Here is a 16,574-nt window from a genome sequence, read left to right on the forward strand (position 1 = left end):
CAGAAATCATTTTGTCTTTTTTTTAGAACAAATCTTCCGTTAATGTTTTTCTCAGTAAGTCATTTCCGTCAAAAGGCTAACAGCGGACTGTATCACGAAATAGGAAATAATATCTGTTTATAACTGATAAACTAGTTTAAAAAGTGTGAAACGTCCTAGTATTGCACGTAACAAGGCAGAATAAGTTGATGTCTTATCTTAAGTTTGACCAATGAAGAACTGACAATACGCGAACAAATTTGTGATTACAACATCGGCTTTGGTACATATAAATAATTGTACTTTTCTGGCGTCATTATAATTGATAGCCTGGTTCAAATAAATCTCTCCCTAAAAAAATCCCCGAAAACTAACTAGTCATTAACTCATAATAAAAGACGAAGATGAAATCAAGATATGGAGTCTGTATTTGATGTCAGGAGTTCTATTGTCTTTTGTCTATTTATTAGTTAAAATTTTACTATGAACTATCTTTCAGTAACTACTAGATTCTTAGTAAGTGACAACACTTTTAGGAACAGTTGCCCTCAATTCACTTCAACTTCCTACTTTATTTGGTCCTTTTAACTTTTTTTTTGAGCGTTACTGACTAGTCTGTTGTAGAAGAAACGCGTGTCTGGCGCAAATACAAAATTTCAATACTGGTTTCTATGATGAGTTTCTTTTGAATTGTTACGATTGGTGTAAGCTGTTTAAAGCTTAGAAACGAACTGCGTGGCAAGTCATTCTCATTTGTCCTTTACTGTTTGTTCTTATGTTCTGTTGTTACACCTTGACATAGTTGTAGGGTTTGTTGTAAAGGGGTAGGCGAGCTCTCACAAACATGTTTAATGTCGTGCGACATTATTTTTCTGTTACAGGTTACAGGACAGCAGTCTGTCGTCTATTGAATTTTGTAATTTTCTGTTCGTCATAATTGTTTTTGTTTAATGTTATCTTAAATCGGGTTGTTAGTATTTATATTTTAAATTGATTTATTGGTACTTTTTTTTTTATTCTTAAGCCTTTTATAGATCTCTTTGCAGTATAGGAACTTTGTTCATTGTTAAAAGCCAATCGATGACCTAAAATTGTTAACATCTCCCTTCTTTATTCTTCGATGGATAGTTGCCTCTTGTCAATCATACCACATCTCCTTATTTTTGTATTAAGCATGTTTTTTTTTAAATCTATTTGTATTACGTATACTGAAAGGTATTAGTTTTTTATTCCATCGATTTTAAAGATTATAATATTGAGTGCAAATGAGTTTTAGTAATCCTATCACAATGCACTTGACTGTCCGATGTCATTTTACTGAAATTCTAACGGTTTCGTCCTTTAAGTTTGTCCATACTTATGGCTTATCTTTAGAAGTCTTTGTAAAATTAATTCTTTCATGTGATTGAAGCATAACATAGGGAATTTTCCTTATTCTTTCATTGTATTTTATTGGTGACCGTATGTAGTATCGATTCTAAAAGGGATTTACAAATATTTCTTTCCTTTTTTCATTAATATTGTGAATACTTGCAATTAAAATGAATTTATTATTTCAATGAATTTCTGTTGTATGTCCTACTGTTTGTTTAATTAATCGCAACAGTTAATAATGATTAATTACGGTGTGTTTCTGTGAGCACTATGTGATTTTAATCCTGTGTTACATTATTGATGGTACAACTGCCAATGGTTCTGATCTCTGAACTATCTCTTTAAATAAAGGGCTATCCGTTTTGTGATGTGGTTCACTTGACTAAATACATTAATAGTTATAATCAATCTCTACTGGATTTCTAGAATTATATAAAAAGTAACTGGAATAGATTGGTAGGAATCATAATGAACAGTATATTAACGCTGGTTTTAACAAGCTGATGATCCATTCATGAAATAGTCGGCCATTTCGAAATTAATCCCATTGAAAAAACGCCTACGATCTCTTGCATTGCTGCAATTTATGTTATATCTGTCCTAAATACATTATTTCACTTTTCAGTATAATATTCCGGAATAACAACAGAGCCTACAAAGAATAGCAGGGTGCACTTACTACTTCTCAGGTGAGTTGCTATCTCATGACAACTTTAATATAAAAAATTATCGCAAACATGTCTTTGTACTACGTCACTTTAATGTAATACAGGTGGCAGAAACCAGTTATTTTACAATAAATCTCTAGAATTTCATTGATTTATGATTTTGTTTTCTTGAAAATTCATTCAAGCTTATATACAAATAAAATGTATGGTTTCAAGGAACTAAGATGTGTGCGTGCTTATGTAAATACATGTATATAGAAAACCTTTAAATGTGGGTGTCTGTCCAGCATGGAGATTTAAAAATTAATAAATGCATTGCAAATATTGCAAAAAAGTAATGCTTTGATACCAATCTAATGCTCACCTGCAGAATCCAGTTAAAAGCCGACAAGAATTTTAGGCAAAATTCAAGAGATAAAGGATATTTAGTGAATTAGAGCCTTGTCCGAACCCATCCTTACCATCAAAATCTCAAGATATTTTTGTTTACAAAAAAATGAATATTTTCCCCACTTTGATTGGATGCCGTCAAGTGAGGAGACCACAATTTTGACATCTGATTGGACCCATGTGAGAAGGAAATCCCCAACCTGTGTATGCAACTACTTACTTGTGTAGTGCACTAGCCTAGAATTTACATTCATTTATTTTTTAGTCCTCATGATGCAATTATATACCCCAATGCTTAACTATAACACAATTTCTGCGTGGGACACATGTTCTGGTACACCAAAACTGGTACCTGCCACCACATGATTGCCTAAAAAAACACATTTCCTTCTAAATTTATAGAGCTGATGATGTTTAAAACAGAAAGTGAAAAAAAAAAAACCATATACACAACAGTCCTCATATCTCATCTAACATATGTAGGCTAAATATTTATTTCAGATGCAAACAGTGATCAATTCATTAAAAACAGTAATGAGATGTTTGCAGTAGTGGCGCTACATTACAAAAATGTATCTGATCACTTGCATATGATTATCTTGTATTTAAATTAATCTGATATTCAGAGACATAGTTCAATGTTGCCAATGTACTTTGTCTATATGCCGTTTAGTGTTTCTTTGATACATATGACGAGGCTCTTTACTTATACATCCCGTCGTTGTGTTATTGTTCTATGATAATTTTTGTATTCTTGTCTTTTATTCTTGCTAATGTGTTTTGTCTATATACCTCTTTGTGCTTCTTTGTGACATATTTGTTTGTATTTATAGTGATTAAGGTTAAAACATAATGTTGACTGCTGTATTCTTATTTTTGACATTTTTACCTAATATCTGTTTGATTTGTTCACGCACCGTTTATCAATATAATGGAATTTGTTGCGACTGTCATAAAAGTGACAGGTTTAGCTAGCTATAAAACCTGGTTCAATCCACTATTTTCTGCACAAGAAAATGCCTGTACCAAGTCAGGGATATGACAGTTGTTAATCATTCGTTTAATGTGTTAGAAATTTTGAATTTTCCATTTGATTAGAGACTTTCCATTTTCAATTTTCCTCGGAGTTGCAGTATTTTTTGTGATTTGACTTTTTTTTATATACGTTGCAGTCCGGTGTATACGCGCGCCTAAAACTTTTTCATTTTATTTCTAGTTTTTTTTTGTGTGTCTTTTATTAATAGTTCTGCCTGTCAATCTACAATTCATGACTTATGATTGGTCTTTTTTAGTATATATATTCTTGCCAATGTATGCCTTATCATGAAATCAGAAAACTTAAACTTATAATTTTAACAAAAATTAGATCCAAACAATACTGTACTCAGAGGAAAATTCAAATCGGTTTGAACTTGTAATCATCGAAAACATGGAGAGTAAACTCCTAGAGGTTAAATAGATCCTGTTATCTTAAGACTAATAACAGAGGCAATACATGATTCATGTTAAAGAATCTTACGATTCGTTGCTAAAATCTAAATGGGTAAAGAACTTTTCCCCTAATTTAGTATAAATTTATTCTATTAATTGATGTATTTTATAAAATTTTAATAATACACAATAGCCACATATGTTAAATTATATTATATTAAATGCTAGCTAGGTCATCAACACGGCAAATGTCGGCTTGTTCGCAAATGTCGGCTTGTTCGTCCACACGACAGTGCAGTTATGTATTATGTAGTAAATACTCTTGATTTATAATCCGTTTGTACTATTATATTGTCTACCTTAAAACGTGAATTTTCTTGCTATATGTACGTTCAAGAAGGAAAATTGTGTTAACGCCTTAAATAGCTAATATTGATTCAGAAAACATTGCAATATGCAATATCTATATCGATATTAAAGACGGGCGGTAAGAATATAAAGGGTGATAAATTTAAGTCAAAAGTTATTTCACATGTAATTAATCCAATAAGAATATAAAAATACCGATACAAAATATAAAACTGAGGAAACTGCAGAATCTCAAAAAAGAGCGATATGGGTTGTGTCTACATGGATATACCAAGCAAAAAACAATATACTCCCACATTTCCATCCATAAGGTTTTATCTAAAAATTTAAAAGAAATATAGCGTTATGAAAATGACAAAGCGTTTTTTTTTTTTTTTTTTTATTTAAGCAAACTTACTTTAATATAATCAATTGGGACAGTAAGAGCTTGGTAAAACTGAAATCAATAACTTAAGTTATAAATTTAAAGTCGTTGCTATATTGTCTGTATTTTATTTTACACTGAGTTTATATTAATAGAGAGAAGGTAAGTCAGTTAAACTAATTTTGATAATCAACATGCTGAGTTTATATAAATTGTTTATCAACCATATGTTTAATGGGTAAATTATATAACCATTGTCAAAAAAATATGTATCGTCAAAATTAATTCAAATGAAATGTAAACACTACAGATTTTGGTCAGGTTGGACAAAGTCCAAAACCGGCTAATAGTATGATGGTCTCCGAGGGGTTGGGCGACGCATGGAAGCAAGGAATAAAGTGGTTACATAATAATGTGCAATAAACTCCTCCTACAGTTGTCTACCCAGCTCCTTTAAACTACACTGGAGGCAAACATGATTAAGATTTGCACATTGAATTAATGAAATTATTTGAGGATTTTTCTTTGTCTCATTTTTGAGACTTGGGAATTTTAATTTAGTAATTTTCAGCAAAATTTACAACCTTCATTTAATTGCAACTACATTGCAAATATCAACATTGATTAGAAATGAATATTGTATTTGATACTTTGACCCATTTTTGATTTTGAATTTAGTACTAGAATCGTTATTGTGGTTGAATGAAGGTGATAAGGGCGTTGGTTTTCTTGTTTAATTGATTCACACTTTGTCATTCCGAGGAACGTCGATTTTAATTGACTAGGATAGCATGCCTCCTTGCCTAATGTCGGTGGTTCTCTCTTTGTACTCCACCACAAAATAAAATACAAGCGCAATGTTAAAGCAAAGCCAGCTGTAAATTGCGTTTAAAACCAACAATCAATCAATTGAACCAATAATTTTTAGGACTTTTATAGCTTACTATTACAGTACGGTTAGTAATGAAAATAAGAAGATGTGGAATAAATGAGACAGCTCTCCACCAGATACCAAATGACATAGACGTTAACAACTATAGGTCACCATATCAACGAAACCCATACCGCATAGTCGGTTATAAACTTACGGTCTGATTTATGTAAACATCAATGTTCGAAATACAGATATGTTATAACAACACACAATAACAACATAATTACAGGCCCCTGACTTCGGAAATGCACATACATAAAGGGGCGGGTTAAACAAGTTAGCGGGTGCCCAACTCTCTCCTAATCGCGGACAGTTGTGTTAGAACACAACATATCAACAAAGTATAAAAATAAAATCCGACACTCTACGGAATTGAAAGATATTTACTAGGTAGGACTTAATTAAAATTCATGCTATTGCGTAGTGAATTATATTTACCAATGAGACAATGGATAAGCATTCAGTCTGAATCATTCAACTTCTCGAGTTTGTTTCACACTTAATTTCAACAGTTTAATACCAGTATAACTTACTAGGCATTACAATATCAAAAATTCCATTTTGGTGTATTTAAGTGTGATGCAGCTTAAATAAGCTGAATCATCGTGCACTACTGTAACTAATTATTCAAGTAAGTCTACTCAGTGCACATATTAAAAGGACAATTTTAAACATCGCTTTAACAAAGTTATTAACCGTTCGATACTCTCGTTGGTAGCCAAATGTCGTTAAAACCCCCTCTTGTATTAATTGCAGTTCCCACCTTCAAACTTTCAAGTTCTTTATTTCCTTTTTACAAGCACAAAATCATGTTATCTACTCAGTAATAATGATAAAGAATACGAGCTGCTCTATAATTTCCCAGAAAGGTTAATACTTTTATCATGATGGGGTTCATTTGATGTAAATTTTTCAATGTCTAATATCAATTATGACAATACATTTTATTGCATTTTCTGGTTTCTTCATTGTAATATTACAAAAAGTACGAACATGCCTGATGGTTACACATAAGGAAACCACAATGTTTTTGCAGATAATTTTAAAAGGTACCACGATTTCTTGGTCAAGATATCGTCTAAAAATCTTTAAAAAAACGAAAATAAAGCACTGTTTCTCGTGCAATACCGTGAATACGACGTTTCTCCGCTCTCGATAGGTTAATTCAAAGTCTTGAATTTTAAATTTTAAAATATAACTCTCTAGAGAGGAGAATTGTCGTATTTCACTCTTTGTAATATTTACCAGTTCATACTTAAGATGAATTATTCAATGTCTATGCGATCCAACAAATCTATTGCAAACATTATACTATTTTCTATGTTTTCCTTTAACTCGGGTTTGAAGATCATTGTGACCCTATATTCTACTGAAATCAACAGCAATTTAACAATTTTAGGAATTCTTATTTATTTATCTTACATTTGAAATGAACTCTTGACCATCCAGATGTATCAACATAAATTTTGTTTTTACCTAAGCTAAACTGCTATAAAAAATTTAGTGGTCTGTTGACAAATACTATCGAAAGCTTGCCAGTTTTTAATCAAATCTGCGAATTTATGTGATCTGTAACAGTTTTAACCCTTTGATCTTTTCATGACTAGGCACCAGAAATGATCACACATTTCACTAATCTATTTAAATGTATTAAAGCTTGTTGAAATGGGATTCTTTTTCATTAAAATGTAAGGGTAAAATGGAGGTCCCTAATGATCACTGTGTTAATGACTACCCTTCTATAACTTTGAGTTATATTGCACATTAGGATCATGTTCGCTTTACACATTACAGGAGATTTAAAAAGAATCTAAAATATTGAAATAAATAAATATATATGATGAAGTTTATATTATAAACGAAAATCCCATATTCATGATATATAAAATCCATATTATATATGAAAGATAAACAATTTTAACAAGACTAAAGAAGAAATCAATCATTTGCTAGTTTGCTTGAGTATCATATAATGAATAACTTTCAATACAACGAAGTCCAACAACTTTCTGTAGAGAAAATTGAAAGCAACTTAAGTCGTGTGATATTAATTTTACTTCACATATGGACATGGTGATTAAATAAACTAAATTTTATTTGATTTTACACTTTTTATGTTTAATTTTGATTTACAAAATCGTACTATTTTAAGAAAGATAGCGATTTTTTTTTATCAGGTGATAAAATTCAACATGTCTACTTTACGTCCTTATTCAGTATGAAATTTATATTTGATCTTAATTTAGATCACAAGTACTATGTACACTGTAAAGTAGGACTGTAAACATTATAAAGCTTGTTTTAGTGCTTTATGACAAACTGAATTGATAAAAGAATGTAACGCATTGACTAAACATTTCATACTTCCTATTGATTAAAATATCAACCCTGTTTGAGCTTTAAAGATAAATATAGTCACTTTTTGTCAAAAATAGATTTCAAATTCGGGTCGAGGAAATAATAACTTCCTGTAAAACCTGTTTTTTTTTTTAAATTTAGATAACAGAAATTATGTCAGTTTTAAAATTTAATCTATAAACTGAAAATGAATTGTCCTTATAAGGACATGAAAACAAAATGTCGATTACAATGTTGTTTTTTTTTTAATGTGAACAAAACATTGTAGTCGACGTCTTGCAACACCTAAGGAGTTATTTTTTTTTTTATACTTTTACCTATAAAACACCTTAGATGCCAAACTTGTAATATGAAAAACTCTAACTTGAGAAAGTTGTGAAGTAAATTATTACACCAAGGGAACACTAAATAGGGTTGAAAAAAATTTCAAATATCTCACTATTAATTCCTTCGCCAAACAAATCATTATTAAAAACAGAAAATAAACATTGATCCGTGGCAAAAATTTCCGTATATAATACACAATATAAATTCACAGATGGAAAAGGGACAGACAACACAACGGTAAAAACAAGTCTAGAAAACATGTAGATTGAGACTTAAAAATCTAGCATTGATGAAGTCATCTAGCTAAAAATCCAAAGAGACTATCTTGAACGCACCTATCCCTTTAAAAATGAGATATAGGATACAACATATACAGTTAAGTCGGTCTCATATCTTGACTTACGTTTAGAAAGTGACAATGAGGGTCGGTTGAAAACAAAACTTCACGACAAAAGAGATGATTTCCGCTTTTCAATTGTGAACTTTCCATTTCTAAGTAGCAACATTTCAGCAGCACCTGTATACTGTGTATATATCTCCCAATTGATACGAGAATCCCGTGCTTGCATTTCCTATCATGATTTTCTTGATAGAGGGTTGCTGCTCACATGGAAGTTATTAAACCAAGAGTTCCAAATGGTGAAGTTAAAATCATCACTTCGTAAATTTAACGGACGCCATCACGAGTTGGTTGACCGTTATGGAATAACCGTTTCACAAATGATATCGGATATGTTCTTTACGTTGTAACTACAATCCCCCTCTCTTTCATGGATGTGACCTGCCGAGTAAGACTATTTACCGGATTTGTTATCACATAAGCAACACGACGGGTGCTACAATTGGAGCAGGATCTGCTTACCCTTCCGGAGCACCTGAGATCACCCCTAGATTTTGGTAGGGTTCGTGTTGTTTATTCTTTAGTTTTCTATGTTGTGTCATGTGTACTATTGTTTGTCTGTTTGTCTTTTTTATTTTTAGCCATGGCGTTGTCAATTTATTTTCGATTTATGAGTTTGACTGTCCCCCTGGTATTTTTCGTCCCTCTTTTAAATGGGTTCATGTTGCTATTGTTTTAGTTTCCAGCACCAGTAAACCGATTTTGAACTGAAACGGTCATTCGATCCGAAAAACTGATCAATTAGTCATTATTTTACTTATCATCTGCAGTAAATTCATCAGTTGTTAGACAATTTGCTTGCTGTCAATTAAGATTTGTCCAGTTTTTGATCAGATTATCAGTAGGTTTTTTACCTGTGCGAAACGATATTCTGAATTGATAGGACAATGAATGTTTTTGATTTACTGAAAGCAAAACGTCTAAATATTTCTGTAATTTAATGCATGGAAACATCTGAAAAATAACTGTTAGCAAGACTATGTGTAATTTGTTCCAGTCTTTACTGATGAAATTAGATCAAAATGACTATTGAAGACAACAAAACATATACTTGTTATAATCAAGTGCATTATTTTTTGCATTGTGTCTTTTTTCTTTTTTTTAAATGTCTGAGAAACGTTTTTGTCGTTATCAGTCTTGTCTGTCCGTTCACATGAAAACCTTGTTAAGAACTTTGAAATTTGGTTAAGTTTTTGGTTACAATTTTGTTTCATAATTTCAGTGTTCCGTTTACTCGTGAATTAGTATGACTCAGTATAGTTTCACGTTTCACAGCAGTATACTACTGTACATTTAATTATCCATCCCTAATTTCATTGATTTTGTATATACTTTGTATCATAGATCAAATGTATTCGTTCAGTGTATGTCAACTTGTTTTAATATGTCTTTTGATTGAGTTAAGCCATTTTAATTTATATTTTATAGTCTTTCTACGTTGTGATATTACACTATTGTTTCAGATAAGTTTGCAAGTTTGGTACCATTGAAACGTTTAAACCCGCTACAATTGTTTTTGATTAAGTTTTTCGAACGCAATGTCATTTTTCTTTTTTCGTAATTATTTCTTTACTTATTCATCAAGTTTGTTTCCATTAAACCCATTAATCATGAGAAAGTATAAAGTATTAATCATATCGCATGTCTTCCCACCAATAATATAGAAGAATTAAGACACGTGTGCTCATACTATTAGTTATAGCCATCCCCGTTGATTTCAATTTTGATTTATCGTCAACCCTCTTTACCTTCAGCTATTGTTCACCAGTAAACTCTTTATTACGATAAATTCGTGCTTTTTAATTTTGGTTTGCCAGCTTTGGTTGTTTTGTTTAGTATAATTACACATTGTTCACCTTGTCTTATATCTTCTCCTTTACATTATGATCATGCTTCAAGAAAATTCAAATTGTAATTTTGATAACCGAATATGAAAGAAATTAAAATACTAAGGACAAACATGTTAAATCTTAAGCTTGAACCATTATTATTGATAAAGCCAGGAAAAACTTCCAGATGATTGGAAAAATAATAAACAATTTTGTCCTTTTGTGGACTCTTTCATTCAAATCATTCTATTATTTTTCTCAGGTAATAAATTAAAAGTTTTAAACAAAATTATTTTATAATTCGTAGTTAGTGTTTGTTTTCTATTTATGAATAACAATCTGAAGTCTTATATTTGTTTCGGATATAAAAACTTTCCCTGTTTTACAAATATCCGTATCATGCGTAAACGTCAAAAGTAACAGACGATCGAATATACTAATTGTCTCCATGCATACATGAAGAATAAAACAAACTCATCATAGATACCAGGATTAAAATTTTATATTTACGCCAGACGCGCGAAAATAGTTCTAATCACATACGTATCTTTTCAGTTAAAATAATGGTATCTTTTAATTTGTCTTGGTTTGTTTTAGCATAAGACAAAATGCTATCATGTAGGTTTATAACATAAAACGGAAGAGATTTTTTACATACGTTATGTCGAAGATCTTTTAAGTTTAATCATGTACTCGTCCTTTTCTGTTTTTCTAATGTATGTTTTAATATGCTGTATACAAACAATACTGTAAATAAAACCATCTATTACACTTTTATACTGTTTTATTTTGTTAAGGTGGAGTATAAAACACATACCAGATAAGTTTGTTTGTATAACATGCTTCCTTAAATTGATTATCTAACACGGAAAGTTTTATACTTTTTGATATATACATATCTGTATCATGTAAGTACATATTTTCGATCAGTTCTATTGTTGTTAAAAATAACATGTTAATCTTTTTGAAAACCTGTCTATAGTTTTATTACACTAAGGTACAAAATGTCTACGATAGAATTGAAACTTTCTATAAATGACACATATTTTTATTCCTTACGCGCAAGACAAGACAGTGTACAGTACACACGAGAGTTTGATAAATGAAGATAATTTAATTTCCTCGATAAAGATAAAATTAAGAAAATACCACGACGTTTTGTGTTAAAGGTTGAGAACTTAATAGTAATTATTGATTCCAGGGAGTATGATCAATGCTAAAAGATTAATATTCACTGGTAGAATTTAAACACGTTAGACAAACTGTCAAGAATTTATGTCATCTTCTGGTTCGCTTTGACCTTGAACCTGACTTAACCTTAAAAGGAAAACATAGACTGTAAAAATATGTTTTATCTTGGATCGCTATGTTATTTGTAGTCATTGCATACTCAATATTCAAGAAAAGTCCTTAATATAACTTAATAAATCAGACTATTTTTATTTTATTTTGAATTTTGAAAAGTGCAATTGAATATTATATAATATTGTGAACAATTTAAGTACTTGATAAAATAAGTAACTTCTACAAAACATAGTTAAGTATATTGATAAACTAATATATTTTGTTATACTGAGTTAACTTTTACAATTATCACTTCGATTTATTTTGTTTTTATTTGTGCAAGTACCAGATAATTAACAGAATATGTTTCAATAGTAATAAAATATTTCAAATATTTTACCGAACCATTCACAGTAGGTTTTGAAAAATAAGGTTTTAAAAACTTTGCTTTGGACACCTATCTATTTTTAATATAGTTTCTTAAATAGTTTGCATTTTAGCTTTTTTAGCTCATATGAGCTTATGCCATCACTTGGCGTCCGTCGTCTGTCGTTGTCGTCTTTTTTTTGAAGTTTTTTTGTAAATATTATTAAAGTTTATGATAAGATTATGATAAGTGAAATAGCAAAAGTGTTCAGTGAAGAAAGATTTACAAAGGACAATTTTACACAATTTGTTTATCATGGTTTCTAACTTTATAAGACATCTTCATTTGAAACTATCTGAACAAATTAAAACAAACTTAAGATGAATGATTTTTTGGTTATCTGAAATAAAGTTTGTGTTTTATTTTCTGTATCCCAAGAAACATTGCCATGTGTCCATAGTAAACGGATGTCCTACTCGCTCTATCATTTTCTTTGTTCAGTTGACCGTAAAATTGCCTGTTATTTGGCATTGAAATCAGAAAGATCATATCATAGTAAACATGTGTACTTAATTTCAAGTTGATTGAACTTCAATTTCCTCAAACACTACCTTGACAAAAAACTTTAACCCGAAGTGGGACAGACGGACGACCGGACGAACGAACGGACGAACGCACTGATAAGTGTCTTTTTGGTAAAATCTTTTCTGTGACTAGCTATTGTTAGTTATGTGTGTTTTTTTGTTTTAAATGTTTGGTTCATTTGTATGTTTTGTAGTTCAATGTGACTTCATATACGACAATTAACAAAATGTTTTTTAAAAATAAGATGGTCATTAGGCAAATTATGCTTTATATGTAACATAAGTGTAATAAAAAGGTACAGATAAATAATTATGAAAAAAAAATATTTGAAATATTGGCTGTGCTATAATTGAAACTTTTTTTGGTCAAAATAAACAATAACATATGTTATATTACTAATTCGTTTGTGGCTAGTAAACTAGAAACATTGATTACTGTGTTTATATATAGTAATACTGATATATAGTAATGAGAATTTTTACTATTTCATATGTACCATGAATTACTTATATTTATTTAATACCAGTCACACTACTTAATGCCACCCGTCTTATTTTAATATGAATTCCATTGTTTCATAGTTTTCAATATATAGTTATAACTTACAAAAGTTAAAGATAACGATATTAATATTCATTTCACACTAGGTTTCGATAGTAGAATTAAATCACAATGAGAAGACCATTTAAATATGTTGAATAGTCTAAGAGTTTATATTCTAAGCGTGTGTAGTGCCGTAAAACTTCAACATGTGTAACAATCGACTATTTGTGTCTTTGTATGAAACAAAGCTATTTGGAAATTTGGAAAAAAAAATTACAATTTTCCACCGAACTGCCTGACATAACGAGGTTAGTCAAGAACTATACGATAAATGTATTTTAAAAAGAGTACAACTCTCTCTATAGAGATTTATTATTGTTTGAAGTACTACATAATAGGGTCTTCGATAGGATGTAGGATCCTCTTTTTTATAAATGTAAAGTTATGTGTGTTTGTTTAATCCATATTGGGTGGAGTAATAAAGGGAGAGTTGAGATCTCGCAAAACATGTTTAACTTCGCCGCATTTTTGTGCCTGTCACAAATCAGGAACCTCTGATTTTAGTTTTCTGCTCTTTGGTCGGCTTGCTTTCTCTTTGACAAATTCACAGTTTCCATTCTCAATTTTACGTATATGTGCTTAATAAAAACATTAATTTTCAATTAGGATGTGATATATATTTCGTTAATACGGTAATAAGAGATTTATAGGTGGAGTGAAACTTCAAAATCCAATGTTTGTATCTCTGAAATAATATGATTACGAAAACCTTGACTAGATATTTTACCATTCAATATTTATACATAATTCATGTTCATGGAAATCTCAAATGACACTAAAAATATGTACAAAGAAAAAGAGTTGGAAAATGTATTACTTTAAAAAAGAAAAAGAAAAAAGGACCAAACAAAAGTCATCTTCTTAAGGAAAATTGACATAAAGGAAAATAATATAAACGTATCTTTTGTTGTGATATTTTGTTTTGAATTTGCCCGTATGAAAATAGCCTATAAAAGTACATTCTATGAAGTAAATCAGTTTTGTTACAACATCGAAAATCATTAAAAAATTAATCCATGACAAAAGTTGTGCAATTTGTTGCGAGTAATTAATTTTGATTAATTGTGACAAACCATTAATACATGTAATCAAATTGAAGTGAATTAATCACTTAATAAAAAAGAAACCCACGTAATATACCAGCTTGACAGATTTGAAGGAAAATAACAAAACATCGTTCATTGTTTTCCTTTAAAAATATCATCAAGAAAAATGAGCGCCACTCTCCTTGGGATTTTTAAAAGAATGGCTTGTTTTACATCAATACGACCTTTGTTTTATGAAGTTGTAAATGGTATAAAGGCGTATTGCTGATTGTTAATGGCCATACAGTGACCCGTAGTTGTTTACTTCCACGTGGTTTGGTCTCTTATAGAGATTTGTCTCATTAAAAAGTATATCGCGTCTTCTTATTTTTGTATGATATTAACTTGACTTGTATGGGTTTCTGGGCATAGAAAAGATACATATTTTCCTTGATAACATTCTTATGAAAATGAATAGAATTTGATGAGTTTACCAACTCTTATGTCACTTTTTGCATGAAGGTATGAGCTATAATTTGATAGTGTAAACACTGCTGCTCCTTTGATCAAGAATGATTAAGTTGTCAAGGGGTATGGTTGGTCAAAACTTTTCAAAATTAGAATATGCGTTATGTTTTTGTATTTGTGCATCAAAATTGTTCTATATATTTAATGCTTAGAAGACATGATAACAGTTTTATACTGAGAATGTATATGCATTTGTTTATCAATTTGGTCCCTCTCTCTTCTGTTCATGTTCATTAATTGTTTTTTTAGATCAGGCATGTAAATTGTCGTGTTATACATTGGTTTTTGCAAATTACTTATTGGAACGTTTTCAAGTTCATAACACTGAAGAGTGGAAAGTTTTAAAGCCTGATAGGGTTTGACAGAAATGAACAAGTAAGGGGACTATTTTATTTCAACATCCGCTGTATCTTGTTAACATTCAATTAGTTTTTGATATGTCGACAAGTTTTGCAGTTGTAGGTAGCATTTCATAATATGCAAAGTCAATAACTAACCTCTTATCAAATCTGAATTTTTTAAAATTATTTATTTTTTTTATTTTCTATCAATTTTATTTAGATTAAAAGAAAATTTCTGAATAATACTCATTTGTTATTTTACTTTATCCGGAAACGGGATGTATTTTACGCGGATAGAGATGTAATTAACGTCTTGTATATTAAGTTTATTGTCACTGAATGCGAGAACACAAGCTTATCAATCAACAGTTCTCCATCAAAAGTTTAAGTCGTCATTTCGAAAACTATACTGTAAAAAGTCGATCAAATATCTCTGTCAATTAATGACAACATTATCTGTTCTCAATTGTGATGCATTCAACATTTGTTTTCAAGAAAGTGACGTATTTTGGGTTTCCAGTCGCTCAACAAATTGATGTACAAATTCAGAACAGGTTCTTGTACTTTTGAAGTATCAGAAAACAACTATGAATACAGGTATATATTGTGTAAACGTCAATGGTATAACATTATGACGTCCTCCACTCCTAATATCGATATCCCAATCTAGTAGTTTTCATACAACAACGTCATCAATTTTACTGGAAGACCGTGCTTTTTTGAGAAATCCCCAGAATCAATAAATACAGAATTTCAAAGCAGATAAAAATAGACGAAACGGTTAAGTCCTATTAGGAAATCAAGATATGAGGAACAGAGTTGTTGTATATGCCATGCAATACAGGCGCAATCAATGAGTAGAACAATAAAATGATATTATAATTTTATCAATCAATGTCTTATGCAAACAAAGAAAGATTCAAAAGACAATGCCTTGAACGAACTATTACAATCGTCGCTTACTAGATGTTTAACAACAGTAAAATATATATACTGAATTGGTCAAAACTTCCCGCAATCTTTTAGCATGCTACAAAAAGTCTCGGTATACTGATACGGCATCAAATCAAAATATACATGGAAGCCCTTTGTTTTTTTTTATATTGCACCAATCTTGATTAGACATTTAAAAATTTATATAACAATACATACATAAACATCTTGATGATTATACTCAGGGTAACGTTGAAATATTTTTTGGCATGAATACATTTATTATTCAGTAATATAGTTTTTGGATAGTTGTCGTTTGTTGATTTGGTTCATAAGTGTTTATCATTATCGTTTTCAACAACCATGCTATCAAACACATCCAGCTGGAATAAACCAAAATCATTTCTTACATTCAAAATAACATTCACATTGAATATTATTTACATTTATTTGCAAAGCTGAATTTGAACCGTCTTCAATGTAAA

At 30.3% G+C, this 16,574-nt stretch overlaps 1 protein-coding gene across 8 annotated transcripts in view; it reads left to right on the top strand.

The window, feature by feature from the left end:
* LOC143065005 (secretin receptor-like) overlaps positions 1-16,574 on the top strand; it is a 93,387-nt gene that overhangs the window by 37,119 nt on the left and 39,694 nt on the right. For 5 of the 8 annotated variants that reach the window (XM_076238265.1, XM_076238264.1, XM_076238266.1 and 2 more), the window contains exon 2: positions 1,979-2,042. The gene's annotated coding sequence lies outside the window, so the exon portion shown is untranslated. Of the gene's footprint in view, positions 1-1,978; positions 2,043-4,630; positions 4,738-11,242; positions 11,332-13,391; positions 13,511-16,574 lie in introns of those variants that run through there. The other 3 variants (XM_076238268.1, XM_076238267.1, XM_076238269.1) reach the window with 3 other exon arrangements.

The sequence above is a fragment of the Mytilus galloprovincialis genome, chromosome 2 (assembly GCF_965363235.1).
Source record: "Mytilus galloprovincialis chromosome 2, xbMytGall1.hap1.1, whole genome shotgun sequence".
NCBI lineage: Eukaryota > Metazoa > Mollusca > Bivalvia > Mytilida > Mytilidae > Mytilus > Mytilus galloprovincialis.